The sequence below is a fragment of the Protopterus annectens genome, chromosome 17.part0 (genome assembly GCF_019279795.1).
Source record: "Protopterus annectens isolate FY-2018-M chromosome 17.part0, PAN1.0, whole genome shotgun sequence".
In the NCBI taxonomy this organism is placed as follows: Eukaryota; Metazoa; Chordata; order Ceratodontiformes; family Protopteridae; genus Protopterus; species Protopterus annectens.
Window position 1 is genome coordinate 6,668,540 of NC_056751.1, and position 22,920 is coordinate 6,691,459.

A 22,920-nucleotide genomic window follows, 5' to 3' on the forward strand; every position below is an offset into this window, starting at 1 on the left:
AATGCACTCCAGGATCCCTCATCTGAGACAGATAAAAATGGTTGTCAATGCTTGCTAAAAGTATCTGAAAAGCAGCAGAGGACACGGCTAACTTTGATTCATGGTGACTGAAATGGCTAAACCACAGGGATATGGAGAAAAAAAGTGAATGATCTGAGGAACCAGTAATGGCCACAGCAGAGTCAACCACCACCAGCTGAGGCATGCACTGAGCCCACTGTTTTGGGAAGGGCTCTTTTTCAAAATTTTCTGTTCTTGGGTTCTGAGGAAGGTAGAACAATGGGACCAGCAAACTGTTCCATGATTCTGCCAAAAAAGAAGTCCGATTCCCAGTTCGCACAGCTAGAATGAGTTGGCGCCATGTAAATTGTCATGTAAATTATCAAAAGCACAATTAACAAACATATTACATACAGATGTTTCCAAAACACACTTACCCCTAATAAACTACAGTTACAAAATAAGCAAACTTTTCTCACAAAAGTGCTTACAATAATCATAAACAATAAAAGTAAAAAATAGCAGGTAAATAGTTTGTTAGACCAGTTAAACTTCAGACAGTCATGAAAAATAATGCTTTTCTCATAAAAAAATGTTCTCACAAAAATCAGTACATAACAGAAAGAAAATAAAGTACTGTGAAAGGTTTTCCCCAAAGGAAACTTATCTGCTCATCAAAGGAAAGATCATTAGCTAACTTTTGATCCTCTGAAGCCTGTAACAGAGGTATTCTCTAAAGTTGGCAAGAAAGTACTGAATCTTTTGGGACACAGGCTGGTGGTTTTCTCCTTGTTGAGCCTATGCAACCAGCAGCTTGTGAGCATGTCTAGGAGCCCAAGGTTTTGGAAGTTTGGGTAACTATTATACTGTAGGCATGATTTAACCCATATAGCTAAGGCTACTTCAGCAGTGATTTATGAATGAACATTAAGAGTTTCAGACATCAGGAACAGGATTCCTATTTTAAGAATAGATGGCCACAGTCAGACTCCACCCAAAAAGGAAATGGGCTTCCATATTTCCTTAGTACTCTTTGGCAAAGGTACTGATATTTATGGCTCACAGAATTATCAGCTTATGGGGATAATTTCTGGTGATGGTGGGAAGGATGCACTGTATAGCTATATTTCAAGAAAACACTCATAATTTGTAGGCAATGACTATAGGTTGCCTAAGAAAGTACTACACCGTATTCAGAGACACTGATGTTATGCTCATCATGAAGCCAGTGTCCTCAAAGACAATAGTTTTATGTTAAGATTTCAGTACATAATGCAGACGTGAAACCCTTCCTTACTGAATACCAAAACAAAACAAATATGATGTGGAAATTGTTAATACAAAAAGTGGTAACACTGCAAGGTATGCAGTCAATCCTACAGAAGTAACAGACCATTTTTATACATTTATATTGCATGGGTTGTAATGTTGTAAAAAGTACAGTTGTGTAAGTAAACTTCCCTTAACAGTAGATAATCTACTGATCACTGCTACAGTAGCCAAAGTTATATGGGTTATATCTTTCAAGTTTATAACAGCTGACCAGTTTCCAAAGCTTCATGGTATCTTCCTCTAGCCCAAACCATTAGTCAGCTCAAACTATGCAGACTAAAAAGAGGCCTGTGGGTGCCAAGCCCCTCAGAGCTTTCATGCCAACACAGAGAGGGAGGCTGAGTCCTGAAACAACAAGGCTAGGAACAACAAAAATAAAAGTTCACACCCTGGCAAAAACAACACATCAAAAAACAAAAGGAATGGAGGGGGGAGTGGCTAATGCAGCACTCAACATTCAACCATCTGCTGTTATTTTAAGTTAACTTCCACAACTGTACTATGTTTATCATATTGATCACTGCCACAGTAGTCTAAGCTACATGGGTAGAATAGCATAGATTATATATTTCGCCAGGTGGAAGGAGAAGAGTCCAGGACCATCTGGGGAATGGTCCTAGCAAAGTCTGATCTAGCCCTAGAGAAGTAATTAAGCTTACAGTGCTTTGTAAAAGTATGTACAGAGAACTAAGTTGCTGCTTCTAGAATACTTCAAGAATCCAACCCTTTCCAAAAAGCCAAAGCTGAAGTAAAGGCCCTGGTAGAGTGCTGTGTATAATAAAAGGTAACAGCATAAGACAACCACTTGGAAATAGTTTGCTTTGACATGGGTTGTCCTTGCTTTTCCCTTTAATGAACAACTAAGAGTTTGTAAAATATTTTGTTCTGTCAAGATAGTACCTGAACTGTCTGGGGACATACGGTATGGTGTATCCTTTCTTCCTTGTTTTTAGGTTCTGGAAAGAATTCAGTGAGATGGATAGCTTGGCTCAATGTAAACTCAGATATCACTTTAGGCATGAATGAAGGCTATGCCCATAAGAAAACCCCGTCTTTGTGGAAAATGAGATAAAGTTGACACATGGTCAGAGCAATCCGTAATACCATTTTCCATGTTAAGAACCTCAAGTCAGCTTGAAGAGTTGGTTCAAATGGAACAAGACTTAGTTTTTCCAAAACAAAATGAAGATCCCAAGTAGGAATCACCTGTTTCCAAGGAGGTCTGGTATGAATCACCCCTTTTAAAAACATTTTCGCAAGACATTGCATTGAAAGATGGAGATCCTTGTGCAGATATGCTAAATGGCCAACAAACGAACTGTGATGGAAAAGTAAGACAGGCTGGAGGATAACAATTCACACAAACAATGTAGAACAAGAGAGACACTAGCCCTGAAAGGATGCTAGTTCTTGTCTTGACACCGATTAGAATTTTTTTTCCATTTACTAATATATTAGAATTTTGTTTTCCATTTACTAATGTATGATATTCTAGTAGCAGGTTTTCTTGCCTCCTTCAATACCTGGTGCTCATTCTCAGAAAATACGTGCCTAAAAAGTGTTAAGATTCTACCATCCAGGTGGGGTCTGGGTGCATCAAACACCCTTTACCTATGTAAGTAGATCCAGTCTGTGAATAATCTTGTGGTAATTACCCTTAGGTAGAACCACTGTTGCCTGGACCAGAAGGAAGTCACCACAATGATCTATGAGGAGTCATTCTGAATATTCAGAATTAGCCTGGATATTAGTGAAAGGGTGGAAAAGCATACATGAACACTCCTGTCCAAAAAAAGGGAATGCATCTGTTTTCCAGACCTTCTTGCATGGAGTCCTGAAGCAGAATATTCACAGTTGGCTATGTGACTAGAAGCAACAAGATATACCTGAAGTATTCCCCATAGCTGGTTCAGTTCGGGAAGACACCCTGGTTCAGGCTGCATTCATGAGAGTCTGTCCCTGTCCTGCTCAGTTTGTCTGCCACCAGCTGTTGCTCTGTTGGTATATAAGATGTCTGTAAAGAGAGAGATTGTGCTGAAAAGCTATATCCCAGGCTTCCATGGTCAGTTTGCATAGAGGGTAAGATCTGGTTCCCCACTGTTTGTGTATGTATCGCGTCAATGTGGTGTTGTCTTTAAGCACTTGTAATGGTCCTGGGGGCCATAAATGATGGACAGTTTTAGAGCATTTATAACCGCCATCATCTCTTTTATGTTTATCAGCTTTGGCATGTCTTTTCTGTTCCAAAGACTCTGCACTTTTATCTCCATAGACATTGGGATTTTTAACTGAAGTACCTCAGAAACGTACTCCAGGAAAACAATCCTATAGGAGAGATAAACATGACTTTTTATATTCTCCTGGAACTAAAGTTTGTGTAAGAGATTTCCCACCCAAGTAAGACATTACAGTTACTTTGAAAATGATTCTGCAAAGATAAGCAAGTCATTTAAATAAGAAAAAAGTCTGAATATCATGAGCTCTGCAGTAGGCTGTCACTGGAGCTCGACACCTTATAAATATACTTGAAGCAGTGGCTAGACCAAAGCCTAATACAGATAATTGACAGTCTGATACACATACAGAAAACCTTAAGAAACATCTGAAATCAGGATCTATGGGAATATGATGATAAGCATCTTTTAAATCTAAGGTCATCAAAAAAACTCAAATGGGTAATGAGGGTAACATGATGTGAAGGAACAACATTTTGAACTTTGGCACAATCACAAACTCGTTTAGAAAGGAAAGATCCAGACCTGGTCTCCAAGAATATTCGTTCTTTGGCATCAGAAACATTCTTCAATAAAACCCTTTTCCTGGTTGAGAAGGAGGGAATGTTTCTGTCTCCCTCAAGTCAGCAGGTGCTGAATGGCAGAAGAGAAAAGCAGAGGTTGATCTGCTGGATGAGAGGCATTCCCATGGAAATGGAAGACTTCCACTACTATATGTAACCTTGACGGATTAATTTCAGCACCCATCAGTTGGAAACTATATGTTGCTAAAGAGAGAAATGGAGAGTCACACTTTCTGGAAAGGCAACGGTTTTGCTCAGTTTGATTTATCTATGTCTTCCAGGTTTCTAATACCATAATGGGGATCTCAACTAAGTCAAAGTATGATTAAAATTTGTGTAATTATTATTGTTTCAATCTCTGATGTCAGCCAAGAGTACTCTTCGGACCGCCCAGAATGTACCCAGAACTGACTCCTTCTGCAATTCATATGAAGTTACATGTATGAGTACCATATCTAAATACAACTGTAGATTATTTTTATGAAACCCATTGCTCCTACTACTATTGGAACTGTCTGGGTATCCTTCTTCTCTATTGTCCTCGTTTCTGTTTGCAAATCCTGGTATTTTAGGACTTTGTGTCTCTCTGTACATAAGACACTGTAGTCACTGGGTATAGCAATTTCAATGATCAATGCTGCTTTTGTCTTCTTTTTATGGACTACCTTATCTTGTTTTCTTGCATCTATTTTTTCATCTGTTGGTAATGGGTGATCCCATGTGATATAAACTTCATCATTCTCTATAATGCTTTGTGGATTATGTTTCAAATGCTTCTCAGCAGCAGTGGCCTTAGGTCAACTGGCACCCTAGGCAAAAGGGCTCCACGGCACCCCCCACCACACTACCTGGTGCCTCCATCCTGGTCTAACTACATCAAATAAATACTAGAAAAGTTCCCCTGTTAGGCCGGCGCCCTAGGCGGCCGCCTAGTTGGCCTATGCCTAAGGCCGACTATGCTTCTCAGCTACTACAATATTGTAATCCTTGCACAATCTCCAGTGCAACAATCTTGCCACATTATTATTCAATTCAGTATATAGGCCCTCTGCCATTAGTATATCACACCACTTTGCCAGTGTGGGGATGAAGATAGTCATTCAGGCTTACTAGACTGTTATTTGTTCTGGGCAGTCCCCCTTTATGGAACTTCCCTGACATTACTTTTTCAGCATTTGCTTAACAGTACCTTGCTATGACTGTGTGTTTTGCTTTTTTGACAAAGGTTGTAGATGCGGCATGAACCCCTTAACAAATCTGAAGAAGGAAGTCTGAAAACATTTTCAGAAATTCCCCATATCAGCTCAGGACCTTTGCAGCAGATAGTACAAAAAAGGTCTGCCTGTTTAAGGGAGTACTCAAAATTTCAGTGTTGGCATCCATCAAAAGGTTTTGAGAACACAACTAGGCAAACTCCTTACAATAGTTCCAGTAGTAGAAGCCCCAGAAGTGGCATCAGCAGAATCATAAGCACATTTTAAACCGTGGGTAGCCACTTGAGATATAGAAGCAATAAAATTACATAAAGATGTTTTTTTCACTCAGAAAGGAAACAGATGCCATAATATTCCTAATGTTCTTAAAATAGGCAAGCATAAATTTTAACTTATGAGCTTGATGGTTGAGAATTCTAAGAATATGGGTTGCAGGAGAGTATACTTTTTACCCCAAATCTATCAAATGCTTTCCCATCCTTGTCAGAAGGGGAAGGACTGGTATTAACCAGATGTTTTGCAACAGTTGGGTTCACCAGAAATATAACAGCTGGGTGAGATGTGAGATTAGTATATAAAGACATACAAGACTGAGGAAGTTTATACAATCTATTTGCTTTCTTGGCACAGTGGTGTAGTGGAAAGTGTTGTCGCCTGACAGCAAGAGGTTATCTAGTTCAGTTCTTGACTGGAGTGCCTTCTGTGCAGAGTCTGCATGTCCTCCCTGTGTTCATGTGGGTTTTCTCCCACATTCCAAAGACATGCAGTAGGTTGATTGGACACTCTAAACTGGCCATAGCTGCGAGTGTGTGGTATGTAAGAACAACCATGGTAGGGCTAGTCTGAACTGGACTTAGGTGCGAGTGTGTAATATGGAAGAACAACAGTGGTAGGGCTAGTCACCCGGCGATGTGAACCGTGGCTATAGATAATTGCCAATGTTGAAGTGACATCCAACGCCATGTGCAAAAATGGAAAAAGAGGTTGTGGATGGATGGAATTCTATCACTACAACTTTTTTAAGAAATATGTGTATGAAATTATGCATTTATAATTCTACCTGCAGAATTCTCTGTTTAAAATGTCATCGGTAGAAGATAAGCTATAAAAGCCTCTCAACATCTTTTCTGTTTATACTAGTCAGCACTGCAAGAGCATAATGGGAATGCCATCACAATGCTATCTCTACAGCATTAAAAATCAAGTGCAACCTCAGACTCCTCACAGGATTCAGGCGCCTAATGCTGGACACGGGAAGGCCTGAGCAAGCTGGTCTGGTCAAAGGAGGAGAGAAGAAAAGCAAAATGTAACAGTGGTGGGAAAATCAGAAAAGAGAAGGCCAAGAGGGAGGGAGCCACCAAGAACTGGACATCATCATCATACAGGGTGAGATAAGAGAAAACATGAGACAATGTTCAAGAGAAAAAAAAAGTGGATGTACTAAGTAAACTCCATCCTATGCAGGCAGCAGGTCATAACTGTATGTCAAACGAACTGGGAGAATAATATCATGAAAGTGACAGGACAAAAGGGGAGCAAACTGAAAGCAGAGTTGTAGAATATGACGCTTTTTGAAATGTTTAAAAAAACTCAGCATTGATAGAAGGCAGAACATGCAGAGAAAAACTAAGATTTTGTTTGCTATACCACAGAAACTGAAAGGAAAAGAATGCATTAATTTTATAAAAGTACAAATAAGCAAATGGACTTGTGTTCCACAGTAAAATGTGCTAACTGAAAGGGCACATGGTGTTTATGCTGCAAATCTGGCCATCAGAAGTTAGCTGTGACCTGTACTGTCAAATATGCAATCGAATAGGCAGAATGACCTCGTGACAAAAACGTAACAAAAAATAAATGATTAAAAACTGGAGACATCAGAGTTTCTAGATAATGGTTATTCACAACGCAGCATGCAGAAGAGAATCAACTTTATCCTAGCAATCAGGAGATGGCAAAAATTAGGTGTGAGATTCAAGTTGCTGTATCTAGTTTCTTCAGATTTTTTTTCCCTGAGGGAATCAAACATTTTTGGAAGCAGAAAAGGCCATGGAAGAAATAAGAAAAAAATCAACAAAGAGTGAACCAACAACCTGAAGGGGACTCTACTTTTCATTCTTCTGTCAATAAGAAAGTCCACAGCAAGACTTTGCTAGTGAAATCTTTTTCCATTGTTTCAAAGGAAAATGGTTGAGTGATGAAAAAAAAAAATAGAAGCTGACTAGAAGGATCATGAGTACCATGGACTCAAACCAGAGACCAGTATTGGGGGATGGAGAAGCTCATGAAGAAGACATGCAACAAAATGAATTTACTAGACAAATCCCACTAGATATAATTTAGATATGCAAACTGTAGTACTGCAAGAAGATATGGATTAAAAACAGTGAACATTTGTTGACTCTGTTAAACTGGTACAAGAACTGTAAGGCATAAACTCCACTTTGTCGTTTTAGACATACCCCTGAATGGACTAAAAAAGTGACTGTAAATAAAAGCTTTTCTTATTAATATTTGCATAAATGTTTACTGAAGTAAATTATACAATATTTTATTAAAATTATAAAGTAGTCATACAGTATGCAGTTAGAGGTATTTTAAATGCTAGGCAAGGGGACTTTTTATCAGTAATATTTGAATATGCTAGCGATATTAAGATAAGAAAGTACTCTTTCTTAGTTGTAATGCATGCAAACTTTACAACGTAATAACAGACTAGAAAAAGCAAATTATAAATAATCTAACACTGATATCTTTAGCTGGTGGAGGAAGAAAATGTGTGTTGATCATATTATACATATAACTACAATATGAAAATTACTCCTGTTTAAAAGATATGGATGTCGGGATTAACTTTTCAGTTTAAGCTGTACACATTTTTAAGTAAAAAGCGTGAAAAAAATAGAAAATGATGGCAAAACTGAACAATGGAAGCTCTTTCTTGCACTTGCAAATTAGCTGGGTTTTTCTACTAGTAACTGCTTTTGGCTGAAGAAAGGTAGCTTGCACATGCAAGTAAATTAATTATGAGAAGTCTGGACAGTGTGTTTTCTGACAGATCTTTTCTATGGAAAGCTAAAAATTACTTCAGAAGGGATAACTACTGAGTGGGATAAGATGAAAATGGGCATTCGCATGGTTGAAATAAAAGAATAAGATATGGAAAAAAGTAATAGGAAGTATTTAGAGAGGTTGGCAAAGGCTAAAGTATTTTAGAAAAAGGTGATGTCAAAGAACTGCAGAGCACTAAAGGAAACACAAGAAAATATTCGGACAATAAAGATTGCTGTTAAACAATTACTTTTTCATAACTAATCTAGGGTGTAAAAGCTTTTAGCACAAAAACTTATAACCACATATCCTATAGAGATGTTTGAGGTATTAAAGAAATGCTATGAATATTTGTATAAAGAAGCAGAGTGGAGAAAGCAAGAGAAGGTTCTAACAGACTAGTTAAAATGTATGGCCTACTGGAACTCATACATGTGCAACTCACCATACACAGGGTCTCATACCATATCCTTGCAACCTATACGTATGTCCCTCTCTATGTCCCAGGAAACCCATACTACCTATCTCAATGGACAAGAGTCCCTCACTGTTCAACCCAGTACAATCTGGGGGATCTCAATTACTCCTCTATAGATCAGGAATTCTACACCACTTCTAATGCACAAGCCCAGCAATTCCTAAACATCATAAATGCCAACATTCTGTATCATCTGGCCCATTCTCCTACAAGGGGTAAAAACATACTTGACCTTGTACTCAAGAATATGGGGAAGCGATGTTCCTCACCCAATGTAATGTCCTCGCCCATCAGATTTGACCAAAAGACAGTACTGCTTGAAATGAAAATTAAATCCGGGGACCCAGTGAAACCAAAAACCTTTAGGAACTATTCCAAGACTAACTTCTTTCTACTAAGCAACACCTTGGCTACATTCCAAGCACCCCAAACTCAGTAAACAAATTTAGCATATGCTTAACTATTTACAAAATCCCTGTACAGATTTATTAATATATGTACAGCATGCGCTGTGCCCACTCATATTAAGAATAGGACAAACTCAAATGGCAAGCCAGTCTAGTGGAGTCACAATATCAATCACTTATACAACAAAAGAAAAAAAACTTTTAGCCAATCATAGGTTAAACAAAGCCCAACATACTAAACCCCCCCCCCCCGACCAATCTAAACAGGGAGCTAAGATGATTAATATTTCAAAGGCTAAATTTGAAGAAAAAATAACTTGTCAGGCAAAGGACAACCACAGATCTTTCAACAGCTATGTCCATAACCTAAAGGGAAATATTCAACAATGTGCAGAGCTTATTTTAAATGGCATCACTCACACTGAGCTGGAGGCCATTGCCAACCTTTTGGATGTCAGTTTCATCTCAAATTTCTCCCCCCACGACAGTCCAAAGGAAATATCACATATCACAATCCCCACAATCATTACTAAGGAACACATCATCAATGCACTTTCCAAGGCCAAAAACACTGCATCAATGAGCCCCGATAATATCCTGTGATGCTTACTAGATAGCATGAAACATGACCTCTCTGGTCCACTTGAACTACTTTTTAACTGGAGCACACACTCAGGTTTTGTGCCAAAGGAATGAAAGATGGCTACAGTCATTCCCCTGCACAAAGGAGGTCCAATCACCAATCCAGGTAACAAAAGGTCTATAAGTTTGACAGTCCTCATATGTAAGGCCAAGGAAAGAATCATTATGGACATGATAAATGAGGACATGGGTAACCTACAAACACTAGACCCATCACAGTTCAGCTTTGTTAAAGGAAGGCCATGCCTATTAAATCTGGTGGACTTCTTTAAAAGGGTCAAAAAAGCAATGGATAGTGGCAAGATTGTGCACAGTGCATAAATCGACCTGGCCAAGCCTTTTGATACAACACCCCACTCAGGCATTACAGACAAGCTCACTAAATTAGGTATACACCCTTTTATCATCCAATGTACAGCCAACTGGCTCACTGATAGGACCCAGGAGGTCAAAATAGGTGAGGCCACCTCCATCAAGAGACAGGTCAGTAGCATAGTCCCTCAGGGCTTGGTACTGGGCCCGTTCCTTTTTGGCATCTATTTCTCTGAATAGGAAGTAAACAATGAAGTTTTCTGGCTAATCAAGTTTGCAGATGATTGCAAGCTGGGGGTATTATCAGTTCCCCTGCAGACATTAGCATTCGTAAAGAAGGTCTATCTCTGACTAACAAATGGTTCCAAAGCCATGATCTTAAACTTAATGCTTATAGTACCCTTTGGGAAGTCAACCATCACTGCTAATTACCATGTTGATAATATATCCCTAAGAGTCAACCCAGTGGTCAGGGATCTGGTTTCGACCACCACATGGCCACAGTGGTACAGAAATCCTTTTCTGTTGCACAAATTATAAGTAAAAGCATGGCATTTAGATCCAAAGAAGTCATTATCTTACTGTACTTTGCTTTTATCAGCCCTATCATAGAATACAATGCTCCTTTCAGTATGTACTTGACCATATGCAGCAAATAGAGCGACTTTAGAGGTTCTTTACAAAACGAGTACACTGCTTAATAAACTTGTCTTAGTATGAGTGCCTTAAAGCTCTTTCTCTCTACTCAATCTCCTACAGATAGCTGAGGGGTGATCTATGCCTGGCTTACAAGGCATCCACAAACTCTACACTTGTAAATCTCCTACATATTCGCAAGTCAAATAGTACCAGAAATACAAAGTCTAGGGACCTGAATTCTGTCTGTGACAAACAAAACATGCTGGAGAGACAGACAGGTGTCCCACAGATTGCCCCTCCAATGGAGCAGGCTTCCCACCCATGTGAAGCTGACTTCATCTATTACCCAGTTTAAGCACATCTTAGACCAGTGGATGGGGAATGTATACCAGTCCTGACACCCATGTCCTTTATGGACAGGGGTAGCTTATAAATGCCTGGCCCTCAAAGTCCTATTGGGATACATGATGTCATTATTCTTTTGAAAAAATATGGCTAGGCTTAGAAAGACATTAGCCTAGTAACAATTTATGAATCTATAAGATACAAATAAAAATCTATATGGAACATTTAGTTATGTCAATATTAGAGGGAGCTCATATGAAGCTCTGCATTTAATACCCAAGATAGGAAGAGATGAAATAAAACAGTTATGTATAATCAATCAACAGGAAAGTCTCAAGGAACAGACAGTTTTCTTGTAGAAACTTGAAAGTCAGGAGAAGAGAGTGACAATGATCCGGAAGACTTTGTTTAATGATATTTTAAGGGGGAAGTACAAGCATCTTGGAATAAAGCAGTAGTGGTGTTGCTACCAAAATAGGGTAAAGACCCTTCTGATTCAGCTCCCTAAACATCCACTTTTTTTAAACCATGGTTATAAAGTGCATATGCCTATACCTAACAGAAAGGCAAAAATGTTACCAAAATTAGCAAGTTTGGCAAGAAACTATGGGTAGTTAGCTGTTTTACCATACTGTTAATTTAACAGGTTGGCAAAAAGTTATTTACTTTACAATTCTGCTGGTATTACAATTAACACCAGTTAATAGCTAGTTACCCAGTGAAGTAATTGAAAGCTGTATAATTAATGCAACATGGCGGAAGATATACTTCTGTATTTGGGAGTGAGTTTTTAAAGTTAAATATTTTATATTAATCATTAAAAAACTTTGTTGTTAGCTCTAGTAGAATTTTTAGTTGAGTCTCAAACTGAAGCTGTTCTTAAAAATGTGATGCTTAATAAGGCATATAAAATACTGCATTACAACTATGCAAAATTATCACAGGAGGCTAGAAAAGATTGTGAAGACAAACTGGAAAGACAATTGACAAAGCAACAAAAGGAGGACATCTGTATGACTCCCAAGTATGCAATAAAGTCCAGAAGGCTTATGATTTTGCTTGGAAGTGTTTAAACAGGTATTTTATACCCCAAGCAGGTGTCACAGAAATTTTCTCAGGTAGATAGCAAATATTGGGGGTGCGATTGGGAGACAATGGCAATAGGGAATTTGTTTTCTTTTTTTTTTTTTTTTTTACTCAGATGATTTTATTTTAAATTTGCCATAAACAATAAATGAAAACTTATCACGGTTTACAATCAAGTTAGATAATTATTAACTATATACAAATTTACATTTAGCCTGACATTTTAAAACTTGCGTGATAACAAATTACACAGATATAGTTTAATTAAAGTTAAATAATACTTGCTTCATGAGGAGGTTAGATCCATTTGCAAAGTATCAATCAAAGTTACAACTTTTTTTCCAAGGGTTTTTAGTTAATGGTCTAGGAAACAGTCTTAATTCTTTGTTTTTTTATTTCCATTAAGGCTGTCCTCTTCAATAGACATATGAAATCTTCTTTGCTAGGAGCTGTGGTAGAATTCTATCTCTTTGTTATACATTTCCTAGCTATAGCTAGTATAGTCCAAAGTAAATGAAGGTCAGTCTTATTTGAAGAATAAGCATTATCAGTTATATTCAGTAATAACAAAGCCTTGGTCATGACAAAATTATCTGTATAAATCGCCTGCAAGAAATTGTTAATACTTTCCCAAAAGGGTTTAATTTTTATACAGTCATAGAAAATGTGAGACCAATCAGCTTTATTATACTGTTGACATCTTCAGCATAAACCATCATTAGAAGGATTGATTTTTGAAACTTTATCAGGGGTTAAAAATGATCTATGAAGGAATTTCCAGGTACATATTCTCCAATAATGAGAACAAGAAGTTAATTTTACTGAGAGAAGTAAATTAGATTTATTTTCTGAGGTTAACTGAATCATATATCCTTTAGTAATGTATTGCCAATATGCTGGTTTAGGTTGTGTTTTGTAATTTTTTTATTAGATTATACAAATATGAAGTACCATTTTCCAATTTCTTATTATTACATACAATTTCAAACAATCTGGATATAAAATTTGGTGTATTTGAAAAAGAAGAATTATTTATTATCCTACACAGATCCTTGGAGTACGTCAATATATTCTGAAGCATTAACCATTTATAGGAATTCACTTTGTAAGTTGACATCATATATTGTAAATCCCATACTTGCTGATTTTTTAGACAGTGTAACCAACAGATTAGATTTTTCTGTTCCCAAGAGAGGAATATATATCTATGAATTCTATCTGGAAAGTTTTTAGTAATGCTGAAGGGAATTAATGTTGCAAACCAGAGCTTTAAATCCAAATTAATTTCCTAAAATAATCAAATAAATGATTTATTAAATTTGTCCTAGTTAGTTTAGTTATATTGTATTGATAATTTAAGGCCAGTGAGTACCATAATATATTGTCCTTGTATATAAAAGTAGAATTTGTAAGTAAATTATTTTCATTTATTATTATAGTTGTATGTAACAATTTCCAATTAGACATATAATTTGGATTGATCCATTCAACCACAGTTTTAAGTAAAGTTGCTCTTATATAAGATTCAATATCTGGGAAATTTATTCCTCTCTGGTCCCATTGTCTGTTATGATGGGTATATGCAATTTTGTTTCTTTTAGGAAACCACAGAAATCTTAGCAATATTGATGTTATTTTCATAAGGTGAGTTTTCTCAGGAATTAACAAAGTGCTTGTACAACACACAAAATTTTAGGGAGAAGAATAATTTTAATTAACTGTAATCTATCATCAAAAACTATAAATAACTTATTATATTTACCCACTAGAGAGTCTATTGTAGCTATGATCCTTCTATAATTAATATTCAATATATCTTGAATATTTTCACACAAGTCTATCCCTAAATATTTTATTGATGAGACATGTTCTCCTATGATATGATACTTATCTATTTGAAAATCCTTTTTTTTATTTAATAATAAGTATTTAAACTTTTGTTTATTAAATCAGAGTCCTGTGATCTTATGAAATTTCTTTATCAGATTATCTAATTCAACTAATGTTTCTTTTGAATTCAATAGTGTAAGAAGTATGTCGTCAGCAAAGAGCATGATCGTGGGAGTTATACTGACCAAATATATTTATTCCTTTTATCTTTGGATTGTTTCATATTAATATTGCCAATAGTTCTATAGCTAAAGCAAATAAAATGGGTGACATAGGGCATCCTTGTTTAGTAGCTTTCATAACTTGTATAGCTTCTGATGTAAAGGGTCCTAATTTAACATAGGTTAAATTGTTTTCATAAACCTTTTTAATAAATGTAGTGAAGGAGATGGGAAATTTATAAGCTTCTAAGATTTTAATTAAATAATCCCAGTTCAAGGAATCGAAAGCTTTCTCAATATCGAGTCCAATTATTAAGGTTTCTATATTTTCTTTGTTTAAATAATCAATTAATGTCAATATTCTTTTAATGTTATGTGGATGTCTATTTTGAATAAAGCCAGTTTGGTCATAGTTGATAATTTCATTCATATGACTTTTTATTTTTTTAACCAATATAGACATAAATAGTTTATAATCATTATGTAATAATGAAATTGGCCTATATGAGCTACATTGACTATCATCCTTGTTTTCTTTTAAAATGGGTATGATTAAGGAGTATCTCCATGAAGGAGGAATTAATGCATGAGTTTGAATTTCAATAAATGTTTTATGTAGTAATGAGGTTATATTTTTGGGGAATAGTTTGTAAATTTCTGTGATTAAGCCATCCATTCTGGGAGATTTACTAGTTTTACTTTCTTTGATTGTATCTATGACTTCTTTGTGCGTAATGGACTTTTGTAATTCATTTTGTTGGTTTAATATCTGAAAACACATTTTCTAAAAGGGGATGTTCTGGCAAATTATTGTTATTTTTAAAATGATTTTTGAAATGACACTTGAAAGCATCTAGAATATCTCCTATTTCCGAAACTTTCTTACCGTTTTCTTCATGTAGTATATTAACAATAGTATTAGCTTTAGATTGCATTTTAACTTTAACAGATAAGTTATGCAAGTGTTTTGGAGAGGTGGCATAAGAATTTATTTTTAACCTCTCCATGGCTAAATTAGTTTTGTGATTTAAGATTTCAATATATCTTTTATTTAAGTCTTCTGTTGTCTTCTTATTCTCTAATAAATTAGGAGATTTTTTAGATTTAAATGATGTGAGCTTTCTTTGTAGTTCTTGAAGTTCTGATTCCCATTCCTTGATTTTATTTTTATACCAAGCAATCATTTTTCCATAGATATAAGCTTTTAATGAATCCCATACCATTACTATATTCGCTTCCGAGTAGTAGTTTACATCTACAAAGAAATTGAGTTCATTCACTAACCATTGCTTAAATTCTTTAATTTTTGTAATATATGAAGGAATTCTAGTAAGAAAAGCAAGTGATTTAAAATTTATTTGCACATTTAGAACTAGAGAATTATGATCTGAGAGGGGGGCAAGGAATTGTTGTAAAGGAAGTAATTTTTGTTTGAAGATCTTGGGAAATATATATCTTATCAATTCTGGTTTGGGTAGCATATCTATAATCTTGATGGGAGAATACCAAGGAATTACTATCTATAACATTAAAGGTATCTTTTAATTTTAAGGATTCCGTCCATTTTTTTAGTAATTTTGCAGTAGCTGTTAGATGTGGAGATTTTTTATTAGTAGTTTAGACATATCTGTAATACAATTAAAGTCCCCCCCTATTATTAAATTACCTTTAAATATGCTTGTAATTCGATCTAAATGCTTTTTGACTGTCCCCATCCCAATACCCGGAAACAAATGTTTACTAGTGTCCACAACCTGTTACTAAACTTCAGAATGACTATAGCTATAAGGCCCTCATTGTCTATATATTTATGTATTATTTCAGGATTTAATAAATTGTTTCTCCATAGAATTATTACCCCCCTCTTCTTTGTTTTAAAATTAGAACATGCTAAGGTCTTGAACTCACTTGGGTTCCATGTGAAATTGTCAATGTTCTTGAAATGTGTTTCCTGTAAAAAAAAATATTTGTGATCTATTTAAGTTTAGATATCTTAGTAAGTTAGATCTTTTACTCAGACTATTTAGACCATTAATGTTTAATGATAATACAGAAAGGTCCATATCAAATTATTTTGAGGGAATATTTAAAGGTGTCATTGACTTTACCTGAAATCATCCCCTCCTTAAAAAATAAAGTATTATTGATTGGTACATAATCAATTATCTCAGTGAAGCATGTTATCACTAAGGTACTCAATAAGTATACGTCAGGCTCAGTAAAAATAATGAACAATTTAAAAACTAAAATAAATACTAAAGTTAAAGTAATTAGCTCATTAATCCCTTCCCACCATGGAATGAAATACATTCTTAGTCCAAAAGACTGAAATATCTGGTGAACTATCCCTCTAACTTCCTTTTCCCATTCCTTTGAGCTCCATATATACTGTAAATAATCAAGAAGTCTAATAAACAACTATTATTGTGATTTAAAAACATTTGGTTGTAGAAGGCATTGTTTAATATGAATTAACTACTATATCATTACCATCTAAACATAGAAAACAAATGCAGTTGAATTATACTAATTATTAACTTATTCAGCTCATTGTATCAACATACCTTTCCATACTAGATATGAATTCACTTGTTTAAACACACAGACACTTTAATCCTTAATCACAAGGCTTGCAAGCAATAACATAAATTAAAAAAGAATATCACATCTTATAATATATACTGTTCAGATTTAAAAGAGACTGTATAATTACATTATAATTTGAATATAGGCTTAATCTTATTATATTTCAGCTAATAGTTATAGTAATGCTTTAGAAAGGCAGTCAAAAAATGCATATGTTTAAATTATCTAAGTGATGTAAAGCACAGTAGTTTCTATGAATGTGTTGATCAGGTACTTATATCATTTTAGTTGCTTGGTTTACTATAATAAAGGTTTTGTTAAAATATGGTTCAAACAACAATCAGATTTAATTTTATATTTTCTTGTACAGGGTATAACTAGATAAGGGAAATCTAGCTTGTTTCCTAAAATGTGTTGTGAACGTGCTTCTGTAGTGTACGAGTATACCAACAGCCAATCAAAACCTTATCTACTCGTTGTTATGACAACATTAAACTACTCTGCAATTGTAAAGATAGGAGAAAACTTTTTCTCTAGCTCGTGCAAACTGCAGTCTAAATAGACTTTTATAAAACTTCACGAGCACTTATTTCCCACTCAAACAACTGCCGTGAAAACGGAAAAAAAAACGGCTCAAAACACTGACATTCTCCCTCGCATGGAGCACACCACCCCTGACCCAAAGACACCAGGGTCAGCTCACATCGTGTCCATTGCACCTTTAACCCCACTCTCTGCATAATATCTGACCTCATACAACACCAATTCACTCGACCGACAGTGCTTCTCCAATCTGACCCGACACAACTGTACATCAGTTCCACATAATCTGCAACTACAATCAACAAAAAACGCACCATTCATTATCAATTCAGAAGGCAAAGCAGTACATCACCAGAATTACAACAGTTCCCGGCCTCTATTCCACAGAGAAATCCCACCAATCATCCCCAAGTAGAGATCGCCAGATATTTCAACAAACCCTGCCCAGAAAATCACTCCACTGTCAGCCAACTTCCCAAAATAGAAACAATCGTCAAGCCATTCCACGTAACAACTATCTCAGTAATGCAGCAATCTAAGAAACCCAAACCCTACTTTCAGTAACAAGTTTTTCCTCTAGCTGTAACAATAATTCCAGTCCTTGCAGCAAGCACACAATGACAGACTGGACAAGATTTCAAATAGGGCATAACCCTGGTGTACAACCTTTCTTCGTCAGTGCATCTGAGGCAAGAAGCAAAAAAAAAAAATGTTTTTCACCATAATACCAACAGCGATGATTACAGCAATACTCTCCAGAAGCCTACACATTGTTTAAGGCCATTGCGAAGACCCCAGCTAATTATCAATGACTGCAATGTATATATTATGCAATAGGCTGTGGGCAGTATAACAAAGGTCAAAATAAATAGGTATGTAATAATTGTCATTTATGCCATGGAAGGAAGTTGATGTTTTAATATTGTAATGAATATAAATTAATGTGTATTCTGTGTGTATTTGTAGTTCATTAGATCACCTCTTCCATACATTACTCTAATGCATCATCCAAAGGCAGGACATTCATTTACGCTTAATTCAAATATTTCTATACTGTTCCCGATCACAGTATGTTATTTACTAATCGATCTAACATTTTAACATGGAATGAAATTTAGGTAGCATATTTAAAATGTAAAAACAAAAATAGAGAAAAAAAAAACTGTTTTATATGCACCTAGACTGACAACCACACACCAGTTTGGAAAAATCAAAGCCAATCAGATAAAGCATATATATATTTACTCTACCATTACTAAATGATAAGCAAGGTAAACTCCAGTTTTATATTATAGACAATTTACTACATGTAATAACTGCAACTCAAAACGAGTCTCTTTCTTAACATCCTCATTCACATCAGCAATGAGGAAATACCTTCTTGTTTTCTTGTTACTTTAATTTTAACTGACAGATCTCAATAGCGTTTCTCCATTTAAAAATGGGAACGTTTCATAACTACAAGGAACATTTCATTAATGATTGTGTCTTTCGGCTTTTCCCAGTTAGGAGTCGCCACAGTGGAACTTCGGTCCACTAATGATTGGCAGTAGATTTTTATGTACTGGCTTGCCGGGCCTAACGCACAACCTTCAACGAAGGAACGTCCATTCACGCATGTCACTACACAGAAGACGCTCTAACTGAGAATCGAATGGGCAACGTCTAACTATGAGGCGACAACGCTACCGCAGCACCACCACCGCCTAGGAACATTTCATTAATATAGTCTAAAAAGGCTATAAATGCTACTGTATGAGACTCAGACTGAAAATAAGTAAGCATTTTAATAAAAGGAAAATTAATTAATTAAATAATAGACGTGACACTAGTAGGCTGAAAAACATAGTTATAAAACATAATTTAACTTTGATATTACTAGATTAAATAAATAGCTATATTAAGTAGTAGAAATTTTTAACATTTATTTATTAAAACAAAGAGAAGAAGAGAAACTTAATAGGATGATAAGACATGTATAAATAGTTGTAGGAAACATACCTTTTCTTGTATATATATATGTTGTGAATAAATGCATGAGATTAAAGGTATTAATACATAGTGAGACCATTCAGATGCTTTTAATAGTTAGGTTGCAGTTGACACTTTGAGAGATTTCATAGAAGTTGGCACTTTGGATTCAGTTTTCTGTTTCTTTTTTTTTTTTACATCAGTCCAGCCATTTTTGTCAGTGGTTCTCTTCAGGGATGGGGATGCCCATTCCATATCTTTAGAAATGGCTATAATGTTAATGTTTTGAATGAAATGCACAGCTTCTTCCAGAGTGTTGAAGGTTCTCATCTCACTTAGCATTATTTTAATTTTTGCAGGAAATGCTATTTGAGCTTTAATATTATTCTGTTTTAGAGTTTTTATTAGAGGCCATACCTTTTTTCTCTGTTCCAGCACTTTAGTGGAGTAGTCATTGTCAAATCTTATTGTGTTCTGGTTATATTTTATAGGACTTTTCCTCCAAGCTGTTTTTAACACCAGTTCTTTTGTCCATAAAAGATAAGAATTTTACTATAATTGATCTTGGTGGTATGGTGGATGTTGATGAAGTTGTTGCTGAAGTTCTATTCCCCAGAGCACGATGGGCCCTTTCTATTCCAAAGGAAAAACCTTCTTTAAGATTTAGAACCTCTGGTATCCAAGAGTTTAGGAAAGATATAGTGTCCCCTCCTTCTGTTTTCTCAGGTAAACTAAAAATCCTGATGTTTGACCTTCTCTCTCTCTCTCTATTTTCAAGATCATCTAGTTTGTTAGATAACCAAGTACTTTGCTTCAATAGAAACTCTGTTTGTGTTTCCTCCTCTTTGAGCCTTTGATCAATGACAGTCAAAGAAGTTTCAATGTTTGTTAACTTTGACTGGTGTTGCTGAAGTATTTCTTTGAAGACTTCTGTTTGCTTCTGTGAGTTCTCTTCTAGGTTCTGTAGATTAATCTTAATCATCCATTTTTGTTGATAATTCTTGTAATGTGGTAGTCACCAGTTGTAGTTCCTTTTTTAGTGTCAAGTCAGCATGAGAATTCTTTAGGTTGCTCATCTCTTGTGTATAGACTTCTAAGTAATTTAACAGGAAATTTCTTTTAGAAATCCACCAACATTTGTATTTAGTTGCTTTAGACTATTAACTAGATATTTGTAGTAGTTTTGTTAGTAATAGTTAATTTAATTTCCTGAATTTAGTACTAATCTATGGAGCTCCAAAAGATGTTGCTTTTCAGTTAGCCATTCAGGCTCCGCCCCATCGGGAATTTGTTTTCTTGGTAGCACAATGAATTGACAAAATTTAAAAACTCACTTCAGAGTGCTTTGTCTGAAATGTTAGAAGAGCAAATATTTGTAACTAAGAAAATTATTATTTTGAGTTAGACTACATCATTTTAATTGCCTAGACATAGTCATACATTCCATACCTCTCAACTGTCCACAATTTTTCAGAATGTCTAGATTTTTGCCTCCTATCTTTGGTCTGCTCCAGATAAATGTTGCGCCATTGTTATGTGCCACCTAACACACATGGTTTTGTAGATTAATATTGTTTTGAACTGCTGTACAATTATGTGCTTAGTTTGCACAGCTTAAGCAATATCCCACAAGAGTAGAATACCACCCCCTTTTGTCACACATCATTAGAAAGATCTCAGATCTTCAGACTAGTGTCTTGGATCTAACTGCCACAGTTACACATGTACAACAACCCTTTATTTGACCATAATAATATTAATAATAATAATAATAATAATAATTTATGGCAAATAAAACACTATTTTCTTTCATAAATTTGCAATGTAAAACCAGCATCCACAGACAGGCCTTTCATACTAACACTGGTGTGTAGCCAACTGGCTACTTAAAACCTTTCATATTTTTACTTTTTTTTTTTTTTTTTTTGTAACTCACAATGTTTATCACTCTCTCTCTATCTTTCTCATTTATGCACCACGTGGTACATCGGGCAATGAGCATCCTTCAGCACTCATTGATTCTGTAGCAGGTATGGGTTTTACAGGCTCAGGTTGCAAGCCCAATACCCGTTGGAGGGTGCACCACAAACATTTGCACACTCACACTCATGTTTAGGGCCAATTTAGAGTGTCCAATCCACCTACTGCAGGTCTTTGGAATACTGCAGGTCTTTGGAATGTCGGAGGAAACAGGAGCAATATTAGAAATAAAATAAAATAAACCAAGCAACTCTAATACTGAACAAGTGTTTAATAAAACAGAGCTTTCAGGTCAAACAGACCCTTCATCAGTGTATAAAAGTTCTAATACATACTAACCATATTTATACCATTAAAAATCACACATCCATTAATTATTTAATTAAACAATTGCTATCCTACTTAAAAGCAATAGTTAGTTTAAAAACATAGGTCTCTATTTCAAACGCATTTGTTTATGTCTTAATACAGGTTTCAAAGAGACAGTTTGATTTAAACCCGGTAATGCATCTGCACAAAGACGTATTACCCATTGAGATTCCTTCATTTCAAGTTTACTATTCAAATCTCCACCCCACACATCTTTATGTACTCTATCACTCTGAATGAAAATTTGTGCTCATTACCATATTCACTAATATGTTTAGCTAAAGAGTTAGTATCAAAACATATTACTGGCAGGAGTGGATGCGATTCAGGGTTGCCCACCGCCATAATCCTTCAGTAGCACTGCAGAAGGTGGTCCCAAGGGCTGTCATTCAGCTAGCAAGTGATTTCAGTTTCAGGGGTAACTCACAGCAGCAAGAAAGCACTGTGGTCCATATGGTGATGTGAGTTATTAGGGGAAGATTTTGGTCTAATAAATGTATATCCTCCTAGCCAAAATGCAGCCGAGGACACAAACCACTGCAGTGGCTACCTGTATGATGATGTCCACTAGCCAGCTCTTGGGTATGAATAAGCGTATCTGGAAAGTGAGGGCTTTATGGGCAGCAGACACAACAGGAAAAAATCACCTAAAAATACCCTGCACGGCTGCCTGGATGATGGCTGAACCATTAGCAGTTCTCAACTCATAGATGGGGAAGGAATGGGCAATAATGATGGCTAGAGAGTTAGCAGAAATGGAGATGAAAAAGCAAAAAAGAAATCAAGAGTATATATTTAATGTGGATATGTACAATCTGCATTCAGCAAGTCTCAGTCTCGCAGTGCTAATCAAGAAGTTATGCACCTACAATAATAATAGGTCTGTAGAAGGGGTATCATGCTTCATTATTACTAAATGCAAAAAACATTAGAATCACTCAGCAATCCAAACTTTCCTAGGCTGCTTTGTACCTCCCTTTATCAGGTAATGCATCACATTATTCTTCTTTGCCTACTCTGTGGAAGAAAATGTTGAGGAAAGACAATTCAGCCTGGACTGAGGAGGCTATGTTGGGAAAGGGGTCTGGATTTGGCCAAATATACTGGCAACACACCA